The sequence below is a fragment of the Pteropus medius genome, unplaced genomic scaffold (assembly GCF_902729225.1).
Source record: "Pteropus medius unplaced genomic scaffold, Ma_sr-lr_union100, whole genome shotgun sequence".
Lineage (NCBI taxonomy): Eukaryota > Metazoa > Chordata > Mammalia > Chiroptera > Pteropodidae > Pteropus > Pteropus medius.
Genome location: NW_024351073.1, coordinates 4,056,414 through 4,070,697, shown reverse-complemented (window position 1 = coordinate 4,070,697; position 14,284 = coordinate 4,056,414). Strand labels below are relative to the sequence as shown.

Sequence of the window (14,284 nt, the reverse complement as noted above, 5' to 3'; positions counted from 1 at the left end):
AGCTTAAAGAAATCATCCAACACTGGATGATGATGTGCCCTTTTAAAAATGAATTTTTAAGTAGGTTTAAAATAACTGATAATGGACTACCTCCAAAGGATTGCTTCCTACATCTTAGGTCAGAGACATGTTTGGCTCCTGATTTTGTGAACTTTTGTCAGTTTTAAGCCCGAGTTACCCTTTCTATGATTATTTATTTTTCATTTCAGGATACCTCTTTTTTTCTTTCCTCTTCCATCAATAACAGTAGGTTTCTTTTTTCATGCCCTTCAGACAGTCCCTTCCAGTGTATATCAGCTTCTTATTTTTAATTCTTATTTTTTATATTTTAGGCCTAAAGTGATTTGGGGCTTTCTCCTTCAGTTATTGAATATTACTTAAGTACACATATACACAGTTTAAAATCCTGGTAGTACTCAAATAAAATCAATCCTAGATTGTATCATCAGAGACTTTGCTGATAGATCAAGTGTAGTATTCAGTACCTTTGGGGGGCGGGGCATTATGACAGACTAGTGGTACTTAATGCCTTAGTTGATAATAGCGTTATTACTTTTTGTATTAGAAGTAGCTAAACAGAAAGGAGTCATTTTCTGTTCCTTCTTTATGATTTAGGAAACAGAAGAATTCTTCACTAAAAACCCTTAAATTAATTGCCTTATTCTTAGAAATGACAATAATAGGAATAGCAATAATGGCTAATATTTATTGAACTCACTGTTTTGAATATTTTACTTACATTACTTAATCCCCGCTACAATCCTTCGAGATATACATATGAAATTATTCCCACTTTACAAGTTAGGAAACTGATGCTTAGAAAAGTATGAATCGCCCAAAGACTAAGAGAGGGAAATCCTATAAGCATTTCAAAATTGGCATAATTAAAATGAATGCATGTTCCTCCTAAGTTCAGTTTAGACTCTAAGCTCCCTGAGATCAGGAACTTAATATCATGTTTATTACTTTATTTGTATTTCCTAACATAGGACTCAAGTATTGCAGAAGTGCCAGGCATAATCTTAAGTGAATAAATCAGGTTGTAGGAGCCTGATTTATTACTCTTAGCCATGAACCTTCTGGAAGGAATCCATACAAATCTAATTTGTATTGCATAACTTATTCCTTTTCCGTGGACTACCATTTTCCCTATATCTAGCAGGGTACCTGGCAGCTTCCTACTATTCAAGTCTTTAAATTCCAACATAAGTTCGTGTTTTCTGTGATGCCTTCTTATCTCATTTAGGAGATTTGTTGTTCCTTTCTCTACTATCTTCCCATTTTTTTTCCTTTGATTTTCATCATAATACTTATTATATTGTAATTATCTTCTCTCCCTAGCTTGAGAATCCTTGATAGGTCAGGAGAGAGAGCAGTGGTATACTCTGTCTTATTCATCTCAATTAAATTCAATGTTAAGTACAATTTCAGGTGCTCACTAAATGTTTGAGCTGAATGAATTCATATATACAAGCTAAAAATAGACTTGTAGGTGAGTATTGAGGTACATTATTTCAGTGTTGTCCTCTTAATATCACTTGCTGTGTGATTTTAGGCTACTCCTTAGATTATGAAAAATAATTCCTCTAGGCTGATTTCTTTCAGAAATATTAATAATTGAGGAGATACTATAGCATTTCAAGATTACTGCTAGGGTTTTCTAAGAAAGTTCTCTGACATCCTTATCCTTTGGGAAAAATTTTTTAAGAAAGTAAAAAGCTTAATAAAAGATATATCATAGATAAGCCAGATGTCTAGGAATGAACAGGTTGTTTAAGAATTTAAGTATAGAAAGGAACATATTAGATTAAATGCTAGGATCCTTAAATACAGGATATAAGTCAGAATTATATCTGCTCTTACACACACCACTTAGGATTGTTTATGAAGTTCAGTAGAGATAATATGAATAGAATTGCTTATAAATAGGATAATGCTATAATGTTAGTTTGTACAAAAGGAATTTTATTAATCTATTAATATACAACAGTTCTCCCTTACCTGTGGTTCTTTCTGTGGTTTCAGTTACCCACCATCAACCGTGGTCTTAAAATATTATATAGAAAATTCCAGAAATAAACAGTTTATAAGTTTTAAATTACATACTATTCTGAGTAGCATGATGAAATCTCATGCTGTCCAACCCAGGACATGAATCAACCCTTTCTCCAGGCATATCCACGATGTACATGCTATCTGTAACCCTTATTTTGCTTAATAATGACCCCAAAGCTCTAGGGTGGTAATGCAGGCAATTGAGATATGCCAAAGAGAAGCCATAAACGTGCTTGCTCTCTTTAAGTGAAAAGGTGAAAGTTCTTGACTTAATAAGGAAGGAAAAGAAATCGTATGCTGAGGTTGCTAAAATTTACAATAAGAATGAATCTTCTCTGTGAAATTGTGAAGAAGGGAAAAGAAATCCATAATCGTTTTGATTCTCCTCACATATTATTAAATGGTCAGTAGTAGCCTAATGCTATGTCACAACGCCTACGTCATTCACCTCACTTGATCTCATCACGTAGATATATTATCATCATTATATCATCACAAGAAGAAGGATGAGTGCAGTTCTATAGATATTTTGAGAGCGAGATAACACATTTATGTAACTTTTATTACAGTGTATTGTAATTCCATTTTGTTAGTAATTGTTAATCTCTTACTGTGTCTAATTTATAAATTAAACTTTATCATATGTATGTATAGGAAAAAACATAGTATATATAGGGTTTGGTTACTATCTGCAGTTTCAGGCATCTACTGGGGGTCTTGGAACATTTTCCCTGCGGATAAGAGGGAGCTATGGTACTGTAAATTAAATGATTCCTAGGAACTTTTTCAAAAACTGTATTAGTTATCTGTTGCTATATAACTAGTTACTTTAAGATTTAGCAGCTTAAAACAGTAAACATTTTTATCTCACAGTTCCTGTGGGCCAGGAATCTGGGTACACCTTAGTTTGGTGCTTGCTAAACTCTGGGTGTCTCACCAGGCTACATACAGTCTTTCTACAATCAAGGCATCAGTGGACACTGCAGTTGTTACAAGGCTCAACTAGCAAAGGATTTGCTTCCAAGCTTACTCACTTTGCTGTTGGTGGGCTACAGGCTCTCACTGGTTATTGGCTAGAGACTTAAGTTCCTTTTCATACAGACCTCACTGTGGTGCAGCGCCCAACATGGCAGCTTATTTCCCTTAGAGTAAGAGAGGGTACTAATGACAGAAGCAATAACCTAAGAAGTGAAATGCCATCACTTTTGCTGTGTTCTTTTGGTTAGAAAAAGGTCACTAGCTCCATCCCACACTCAGGAGGAAGAGACTACAAGGGCATAAGTACCAGGAGCCCTTTGAAGGCAAATAAAGAAACTATTCTGAATATGCCTACTTGTAAATTATTTATTGGTTTAATATATTGACAATCAAAATTTCACTGAGATGTTGGGGAAATTTGAAATAATGTTTCTGTAATTTTTCAAAAAGAATTTGAAAACAATTAATGGGGAGGGGAAAACAGTCATGCCTTACCTTATATTAGAACATATTAACCTACAATGGCTACATCAATTTATAGTGTGTCATGATAGGTAAATGAGTGAAACAGCAAACCTAAAATAAATGCTACTGTCAGTCTACCTCTACAGATTAAATATTCACGAAATATATAAAGGAACTGCATTTTTAGATCTCCCAAACAATTTTAAATAATGACAAGTGATACTAATATTATATTTTGTGACTCTATTAGCACTAATTCTAACAAGAATTTATTTTATGTTAGGCATAATCTTGGGAGCTGTTTGCATAATTTTTCATCTTGTTAAAATCATTGTGTTGCTTTATTAGTCTTTTTATTAAGACTGACTTTTTCTGTCAAACTACTAATACATTAGCTTTTAAAAAATTATTTCTGCCTGTGTTCATTGAATGAACCAATGAAAATATATCTTATTGGCTGCAAAGTTTTCAGTGTGCTATCCACTCTGATTCCATCTCCACTAACAACTTAAAAGTTATTCAGTAAATTACTTCTTTGGCAGAGTAAGATATCAAGAAACCAAGGTTCTACCTGATCCTGCTCCATTTAGTTCCAGGTTTTGCTCCATGGGAAATCTGTTTACACTGGTAAAGTGATTCGGGGCTTAAGTCATCAGAGTCTCACCCCTGGCTCACGGGTGCCCATTATACACTACAAGATTGTATAACTTCATTAGTGTTCTTAAAATAATCTTAGAAGCTGAAGCCTATGGGCCTCCTACTTAATCTTTTAATATAATTTCAGACCTAATGTTTTCTCCTTTCTTTAAAAAAAAATTATTTCTATTAACTGAATTTTGTTTTACATATTGTTAGTATCTTAAAATTGTTGATTTACAAAACACCATGTATTGACTTTTCCCCGTAAAAATTTCCTTGAAATTAACCACCCACATTGATCAAATAAAACAATTAATTGACTTTGTTGTAACCTGAGTTTTTATTTTGTCTGAATGTAGTTATCTTTCTCACTAAGTCTTCAGTAGAAAGTACAATTAATACTTAGTGATTTCTCAATCTGAGTATAGGAGAAAAGGGCATAAAATTGAAGAATGCTAGATTTTGAATATCTTCTAGAACCTTGACCTTCCTGTTCTTTGAAAGAATGATAGCTTTATAAGTACCGTCTTAATGTGGGAAAATTGATTCAAGAAACATGAATGAGTTTTAAAGTAGTGCTAAAAAAGCTGTGGTGTATTTCTTTGCAAAGGTGGTGACTGGTGCAATGTCAATTCCACCTGTCTGCATTCTGAAGCTATGGTTTTCAAACTTTGCTACACATTAAAATCATCTGGAGGGTGACTTTGAAAATCTTGATTCCCAGCCCTTACTCCTAACAGTGAAATCGGTATTTCCAGGAATGGCACCCAAGGTATATATGTACTTGTTTACATTTTCCAGGTGATTCATATATGTAGCCAAGTTTAAGAAGCACTGCTGTGAACTGCTCACTGAGCATCTTTTTTAATGCAGTGTGATTCAGTAGATCTGGAGTAGGATCTGAGAGTCTGCATTTCTAACAAACTCCTAGATGGAGTGATATTCCTGGTCTGTGTTCCATGCTTAAAGTAGCAAGGTTTTGGAATACTAAGTTTCCTAGGTAAACTGTAGTTGTTGTGATGTCTTTATTCAAAAAGAACTATATTCTGCTCTTGGTCTCATAATTGCAGGAGAGTTCGTTAGTTATACTTTTTCTCTTTTAACCCTAGTGACACTCCTGCAAAGTGTAATACATGTTCATTATGAAAAACTCAGTTAAATGATACGAAAAATAAAATTAGTAGCTACCTGAAATTAAATAATAATTAAAGCTTTGTGTAAGACTCCGTGTGAAAGTTAAAGCTTTCAGAAGTGTTTTCTGAAATATACATTTTCCCACGATAGGTAAAACAAAATATTGTGGGAGCAATATGACTAAAACTGAAATGCATTTGCTCAGAAAAGACCATAAGGAAACATGCCCAAACATTGTAGTTACATTAGGGAGACAAGATTATAGGTACTTCTTTGATCTGCCATCTAAAATATTGATAATGTGTATATATTACCTTTATGATAAGAAAAAAAGCCTTTGACTTCTCAAAAACACCTCTGAAGAACAAGCCTGAAAGGTAATAACTGAATACTTGACAGTTCATATGAAAATCATCTAGATTTCAGTAGAAAGATGGGCAAAGAATAATTTACACAAATAAAAGTACAAATTGTAAATGAACAGTTGAAAAAATATTTTTTAAATCTGAAACAACTCTGATAAGACATGTTACATGTAGCCAAGAGGGTACCTACTTTTCTCCAAAAGAAGTGTTTTAGAACTAATATCCAGTGCTGACAAGGCACAGCAAAACCGATACATTCATGGTGGCATGATGCAACCTTTTGAAAGGCAATATGATTAACACAAAGATTAATATTGCAGTACAATACAAAAATATTATACATACTTCAACAGCTACTATGTAAAATGTTTACATGCTAAAGGAGAATTTTTTGAAATGTCCTAATTTGAGTGTAAGGGGATGTGATTACAGAATGCTTTTATATTTGCCTAAAAATTCTTTACTCTCACGGACTGTGTTTTCAACTAAAAGAAAATCAGTTGTGTCTAAATTAACTTTACATATGATAGCCCTCTGTTGGGTAAATGAACCTCATTTATATGTTCTGTATGTTTAGTTTTTGTTTTTGGCCTTCTTTAGACTGTGTTCTATAGAAGTTTTCTAAATCAGAAACCAGTCTTTATTGAGATTTGCTTTTAAATTTTCTATTATTAAAGCCAGCCTTTTATTTAACATTTATTAAGCTGACCTGGTATGTAGTACAATTGTTGTCTAGGTACTGTATAGGGAACATAGAATTAGAACCATAAGGAAATTACGATTTAAGAAATAGAAAGATATTAAAGTTATTACTTCAGAAATATCTGAAGAAATGTGGATATCTTTTAAAAAATAAATTCTGGTTTCAGCTTCTTTTTAGTCTCCAAGGTCGCATCCAAAATAATACAGCCACTGCCAAACATGTGCATTAAATCTTGGAGAGCTTACTGTACCAGTAAGCCACAATAGTAAAAAGTTTAAGCAGAGAAATTCAGAAGTAAATAGATACAGGTTTAGAAACTTGAAGCCTTACCTAAGGAAGGAGGTAAAGGAAAAGAAATATGTACTATTGCAAATACTTCACAGAGCTGTTATTTAATGTGTATCTCACCCTGAAATTGTTACTGTGTCCCCACTTCAACCTTGTTGACTGCTTTTCCAGACTTCTTAAAACCGAACCTGAGCAGCATACCTCAATTGTCTAGTTCTGTATTTCCCAACCAAAGGTGAATAAGTGCTATTGGCATTTTGGGCAAGACACTCATTGTGCTGGACTGTTCAGTGGTTTAGTGTCCTACTCACTACTGCCAGTTGCAGCCTTCAAATGTTATTAATCAAAAAATGCCCTCACAGTTATCTGTGGGTTGATGAGTACCACCTTCCATTAAGGATGCATTGGTTTAGTTAGAATGCAGCTATTTTAAAAACAGAAATAGATTTTATTCTTTTGATGTTAATTTCATGTTATAGTGTTTAGATTGAAACGTCACACTGGATGTGAATGGTAAGGATTAGGGTTCAGTGTTATTAGGGAAACAAATGGGAGGGATTTGGGTCTTCTTCTTTCATTCCAACAATCGATGGCTTAGAGAAGTACAGGAGAGGACTTGCTACATTTTTGGTGGATAATTTTGCACTACTCTGTCAGTCAAAATTTAGAATGCACATGCCCATTTCTCATTAACCCCACTTCAAGGAATCTAGTCTGTAGAAACCTTGGAGAACATAAAACGCACGTTTTAGTTTCAATTAGCAATAATCAGGCCTCAGATAAATCTCATTGGCTACGATACTGCCACTGCACAAGGCTAAAATACTCACATTAGGATGTGCATTTGCAATATTATTGGTAATAGCAAACTATAAATAAATAGAAGTAAAAAACAAAACAAAAACAACAACCAAAAAAAAATACCAAAAAACCCCACCCACCTAACTAAATATAAATAGTGGTTAAATAGTTTATGGTACATACTGTGCATCTTTTTTTTTTTTTTTAAGGAAGTAGGGCTCTATAGACTGGCTAAGTTAACAAACTATATCATTAAAGGGGGAAAAGGCAAGTTAGAACAGTATGATTAGTATGATTCTAGTTTTGCAATTAAAATGTGTGTGTGCATGTGTGAGACATGTGTTTTTTCATTGTTTAAACAAATTAAAAAGTAAAACCAAGATTTTCAAATATTGAGAAAGAGACAGTAATACTTTCTTTGTTCTTCTAGCACACAGTTGGTTCCCCTATCATTTACTTTCATTTCCTTCTTTAGACAACCCAATTGCACTTAATAGAAAAGGCTTCCTCTTGAATCTCTACCCAAAAAGACTTTGAAAAAGATCTAGTAACTAATGGGGCAATAAGCAGCACTGTCATCATGGACACCCTATGCTCAAAATTTGTCATACTTTGACTATTTCTTTCTTCCCATGTCGTCTTCACTTCAGTTGTTGATGCACCTGTAAAACATCTTTCCCATATATTCCTTTGTTGTTGTTATTGTTTTTATCATAGTTCATATCCTCATTACTGTATGCTTGGATTATTACAGTAGGCTGTGAAACTAGTCTCCTTTCAGCTTCAGCCTATTCCATTTCCATGCTTAGCAATGCCTTCTGAGCACATGATAGTCAGGATTAGTACTATTATCTTAAATGTGCTTACAAAAGTAGTTTTGTGTTATGTACTTATAGCCATGGAGAGTATACCCCAATAAAAATGTTTAGTTTCTCCCTCCTCTGAACTTTCTTGGATCTTGTTTGTGATCCTTGTACTTTTCTGCCTACCTGTAATTATGTTTATCTTAAAAGACTGCATTCTACTGGAAACTCTTTCTAGAGCAGAATACATGTAACTTGTATTTCTCACAGTACTTAATGAAATGCGTTGCACACAATGTAGAGGCTAAACAAATATTTCCTGATCAAACTATTGTTAAATTTACATACAAAAAAGTTAATGAACTTGAGATGTCATTGTTCTTCTACCTCCTTGGAATGTCTTTTGCCACCAAGGAAAAAAGCAAAAATTATAAAGATGATGTCCAGTTAGGAAAGCACTGTAACTGAAAAAAAGCATCAAGTGCAAGTCAAGAAGCGATTGGAGATATAGATAGGCAGTCAACTTTGTAAATCCTTATAGGCAGTGCCGAGTTTGAACTTGATTCTGTTCTTGAAGGGGAACCATGGAAAGATTTTGAGGTGAATTGTTTGATCACATTTATGTTTTAAATACGTTAGTCTCATACAGTGAGGAAGCTATATCTAGAGATGGTAAAACTGGAAGATGGGACCAGTTAGGCTATTGCAAGAGTCTAGTAAAAAACGTTCTAAAATTCTAGAACAGTGGCAGTATAGTAGGATAGAAGAAAATGGATTAAGAAATACAGATTACATTGGTGTGTTTTTTGTTCTTATTTGATGTGGGTAAGGCAGAGGGAAGCATCTTGACGAGGCTTTAGAGATTGAATGAAGTGCTGATACTTAAATTTGAGAAGGAACATAAGAGAAAAGAGTAGCATTCAATTTTGTGGCTGAGATGAGTTTGAGCATGTTAAATTTGAATTGTCTCTAGGACAGCCTGTTGAAGATGTCCAGCAGTTGGTTGGTTACATAAGCCTCAGGAGAGCAGTTTAGGAAGGGTCAGGACTGACAGTCATCAGCATGCAGGTCCAAAGTTAGAGTGGTTAATGTTTGCCCCAGAGAGTATGTATTGTAGATTTTTTAAAAATCCATTCCTTTTTTCGGTGATTTCTGTGATCTCCCACTAGCCAAGATTTGTTATGGTTAACTTTCTGTAATTTTTTTTATTCTAAAAACACAATCTCTTTTAACCTGAATCTAGTCACAAGGGAAAAAAGCAATTCGAATTGAGGAAGACTGCAAAATAATTGGCATTAACTCTTCAAAATTATCAGTGTCTTAAAAGATTAAAAACATAGGATAAGGAGCTGTTCTAGTTTAAAGAAGACTAAAAGAGACATGATAACCAAATACAGTGTGACCCTTAATTAATTGAATGATTCTGGATTGCCTCTTTAGAGGACATTATTGCGATAACTGGGGAAATTTGAATATAGGCTGAAAATTTATTATGCAGGAGAATGTCCTTTTTCTTTGAGTTAAGTGTCATGTAACTAACTCAAGTGGTTTAGCTTACAAAAAAAGTGTACATGTTTAGAGAGAAAGGGGTGAAACAAAAATAAGGTATAAAAGAAATGTGGGTTTGTATTATGAGAGTTTTTTAGTTAAGCGAAATGTGTTTTTATAAAAGTGTAGTTTCTTAAACTTTTAATATGGTTGCATATTAAAAGTTAAAGATTGTATTTATTACATATTTGTGCTTTTCTCCATTGATTATGGGATATAGTTAAGACAGTAAAGTAACTGGTTTATCATGGGTGGGCTTCTTCTCTTTGAAACCAAGTAAGTGGACCAGAATTATAACAATCTATTATCAATAAACCCAGTATTAGACTAGGGTGGTTAACACTACAGTCTTTCCACAGACAAGATTTATTTTTGCTCACACTACCTATCGAACAGTTTGTCAGGGAAGAGATCTGCTCTACCTCGTAGCTCAAGAAGCCAGACTGATGGGGTGTCTGACATTGTGTAACTACACATCTGGAACATTAGTCCTACACAGTGACCACCACTGGGAAAGAAAAAGCTGGAGAGCCTTCCATTGGCTCTTAAATATTTCATCCATGAAATGACACACAGGTTACTTCCATTCATAGCCCATTAACCAGAACCAGACATGGCCTTGCCCTATTGATAAGAATCTGGGACATGTGGAGAGCACACGAATATTTGGTGAGCAGTAAATGTCTGTCATATTTTGTAGTTCATCTTAAGGAATATTGAGTGTAGGTAGTCTTTAAACCTGTGGACAGTGGGCATTGTTGCTGTAATTCTGCTTGTTAAATGGTAGGAAATTTTATATATCACTTTCAGTGCCCAGAAGTGACTTGTTTTATATTGACTATTTCTCACATAATCCATTTTTTATTTGTTACCTTCAAAACTATATAGTAAATGTAAACTGAATTTGAGAGAGGTTTAGTAATTTGCCCAATTATAAAGTATATCGTGGAGAGAGCTTATAGGGTTTTGAGATTTTGCTTTGCCATTTTAATTTTAATGATAGCTACTTTTAAATGCTATTTTAACTTAAAACTTTCTTGAGATTTTTAAAAGGGGGTTTCCTCGGAGTTCTTCTTTCTTTTTTAAAATTTATATTATTTACATTTAAAAGAGCATTAGGTAGTGTTTTCCAGGGTACGATCCATCAACCATTTGTATATTATAACCCTGTATACAATCATTCCTTTATTCTTGGACATTTAGTTTGACATTTCTCAGAGATATAAATTCTAATGTAGTTCTGAAAAAATACCCAAAGTGTTTTATTTATCTTAAATACATTAGAAATGTATACATACATTAATTGAATCTATATAAACTTTAGTAACATTTATATTTCCGAGGTATGGCTCAAAATTAATTTAAATATTGAAATTTTAAGAAGTACAAACATATTCCTTTTGAATATTTAGTCTTAGGATGTTTGTTCTAATCCAGACAAAATCAGTTAAGTGAACACCTCACTTGACTTGATTTCTGTACCAGCTCTTCCTACATACTTCTTTTTATCGAATTAGGTAAATTATAAGCCAAAAGCTTTTAGATAAAGTTCCAAGGTCAGTGCAGGTTCAATAGTCTTTTTTCCCCCAGTAATTCTTGAAGGGAGATTTGTTCTCAAAAACAATAGCTTTATGAAAAAAAAACTGAAACTACATCATAGCTGTACAGAGGGAGAGAATTAACATTTTAATATTAACAATATGCAAAGGCTTACAAGCGTGAAAGAGTTTATTAGCTCATTAACTTTCTTTAACTTTTGTTCAATTATAGTCCAAAGAGGATTTTTTAAAAAATAGCCACTTCTATTCATCATTCTCATTTAAGTGTTTTCTGATCTTTGTTTTGACATAAAAAGAATGATATAAAACTTATCACATAGTAATATGTGCTGACACATGCCTAAGGATCTCTAGAGCTGCCTTTATCTTTTGTGGAAGTGATGCTAACTGAACACAACAGAAATTCTTTGTATTTGTATCATATTCCCTAAGGATCTATCTGTTAGCTTATAAGTCAGTGAAATCATATTTCATCATAGCACACAGACTAAAAGGAAATGCATCTGATATCCATTTCTTTACCACATCATTATCTCCCGTGGAATAATATATGTGGAATGACTGCATTCAGTTATTGCAAATGAATTGTCACCGTCATTTCATTTGTGGTAATTTTCCTTTCTTCTTCCCCCAAACCACCTATTTCCTGAAGAAAAGGAAAGGTAGTGAAATTTCTCTTGTCAGTATATTTTCTGCAAATATGAAGTTTTCTAATAAATGTAGATAATTGTCTTCTAGAAGTTTTCTTTATTACAAGTTCACTTAGATGTTTGAATTTGTTTTTCTGTTAAGTTGGAAGATGACTCCTGTTTTCAGTTATTTACTAAATTATTGCTGTAGTTGGGATTAAACTGACAACTTTCTCTGAAACTTTCAGCAATACCAGTAAGCACTTGGCCAGAGTAAAACCATCTCTTCATTTTTGTGTTGAAATGCTATGGTATTTAATACCAGTGTTTCACTAAAAGCTCTAAAGATCGTGGGCACAATTACGTCCCACAATTTTTAGAGCATTTTGTTTTTTAAATGAATTTAATCAGATTAGTCAGTTAAATTTTAATATAAGGTTACCATCTTTTATGTCACGGAGGGAGCATTTTAACACTAAAAGGGTAAAGTAAAAAGACAGCTATAACTTCAGATTAAAAGGCAGTCATTCCATATGTCAGTTGTCAGAATCACATTGATATATTTATATCTTGCATTATCTTTATTTCTCTTGTCTCACCATATGCTTCTGCAAACTTTATTTTCACCCTTATTTGAAAAGCATGATTTTGAATATATCCTGTGATGAAGTTTACAGTGCTTATTGCAATAGGAAAGGAGCTTTTGATTTAGTAGGCAAAGTCTTTTATGTGGCAAGTACTTGCCTAGGAAACAAGCTATTTTCATTTGAAGTACATTTGTTTTCGTAAGCAGAGAATCTCAACTTTATTTCTAACATAGCAGTTGAACAATATTCATGATGAAAAAGTCTCTGATGACTTTGAAATACAGGTTCTAATTCATTGCAGTATTAACAAGAATAGAATTTTTAAGTACCACACAAAAAAATGTCTGTAGCTATCAACGCTATAGTACTAAGCCAAATACAGACATTAACAGAACTATCTTGGATATCTTCTAAAATTATTTTTTAAATCTTATTCTCAGATATTCTAGTTTATCTTATAAATTCTAAAATGAATTGTGACAGGGAGGCAATATACTGTAGTGGTTAATGACTTGGACCCTGAAGCCAGCTTTCCTGGTTTAAAATCTCAGTTTTTCTACTTACTAATTGTGAAACTTTGGGTAAAGTGGATTGCTACATTTGAAACTCAGTAAAGTTTCTTTTGTATATTTAATGTTAATAGTATTTTGCCATTTCCGAGATACAGGCTCTCATCATTTTTTAGCTATTATATCAGGTAGCTTTTTAGGGGGAGGGTTAGGGGATACAAATATCATAAAAATGTGACTGTTGCACACTATACTCCTAATTTCATGGGGAAAAGGAGAAGTTAAAGAAAAACCTTCTCAAATGGCACAGATGCAAATGTTTTCAAAGACTAAGAAGGCATGAATCGATAATGGCAAAACTTGAAGGGCATTTAAGTTTGTGTCACTTGAGAAACACTTGTTATAAGCATTTTATCAATTTGTCCAAGCATTGCAACAAATAGCCATTTTAAAGGAAAACATTAAATAAATAATGGTACATAGATGATACTGAGATATGGTGAAATCATACAAGTAGACCTTGAATGAGTATTGAGCAAATTGTTTTAGGACATGTGTGATTCTCAGCTTTTTACATTTGACTGTATAACTTTAGAGTTGATGCTTTAATTTTTTATTTGGCTTAACTTGAGAAACTATTGACTGATATTCTTTTTTACGATAAAGAACACATTAATGTAGAGCAGGAAACAGTGTTCTCAAATGGTAATTACAAGACTTTCATATCTTTTTCAAAAAATGGACACAGCACACAGCTGTGTGCTGCATAACAACATCTCGGTCAATGACAGATTGCATATGCTATGGTGATTTACCATTAGAGCTTAGGTGTGCAGTAGGCTATATCATTTTAGGTATGTGTTAAGAACACTCTGTGATGTTCGCACGACAACACATTTTTCAGAACATAGCCCCCATCATTACATGGTACATGACCTGTATTATGTTCTTCGCTACTAGTGGCTATTTAAATGGACTCCTTTTCTAATTATGTTCAGCAAAGAAAAATGTTGCTCATTGCCACGCACCACCACCACCACCATCACCACCACCATCACCACCACCACACTCCTCATCTCAGTAGCATGCCTGCCTTGTTCATTGACATCTTTAATCTGTGCCTGGGACTTTACATCTTTGTTGTTGCTAAGTTCTTGCACTTTTTTCAGACTGCCTGAGCTTATTCTCTCATCATAAAATATTTTAACTATTTTTAGCAAC

At 33.5% G+C, this 14,284-nt stretch overlaps 1 protein-coding gene and 1 pseudogene across 3 annotated transcripts in view; one reads left to right on the top strand and one right to left on the bottom strand.

Moving 5' to 3' along the window:
- Window positions 1-14,284, top strand: part of NIPBL (NIPBL cohesin loading factor) — a 166,339-nt gene that overhangs the window by 17,328 nt on the left and 134,727 nt on the right. The window lies entirely within an intron of this gene.
- LOC120586493 (uncharacterized) lies at window positions 7,285-7,446 on the bottom strand (annotated as a pseudogene).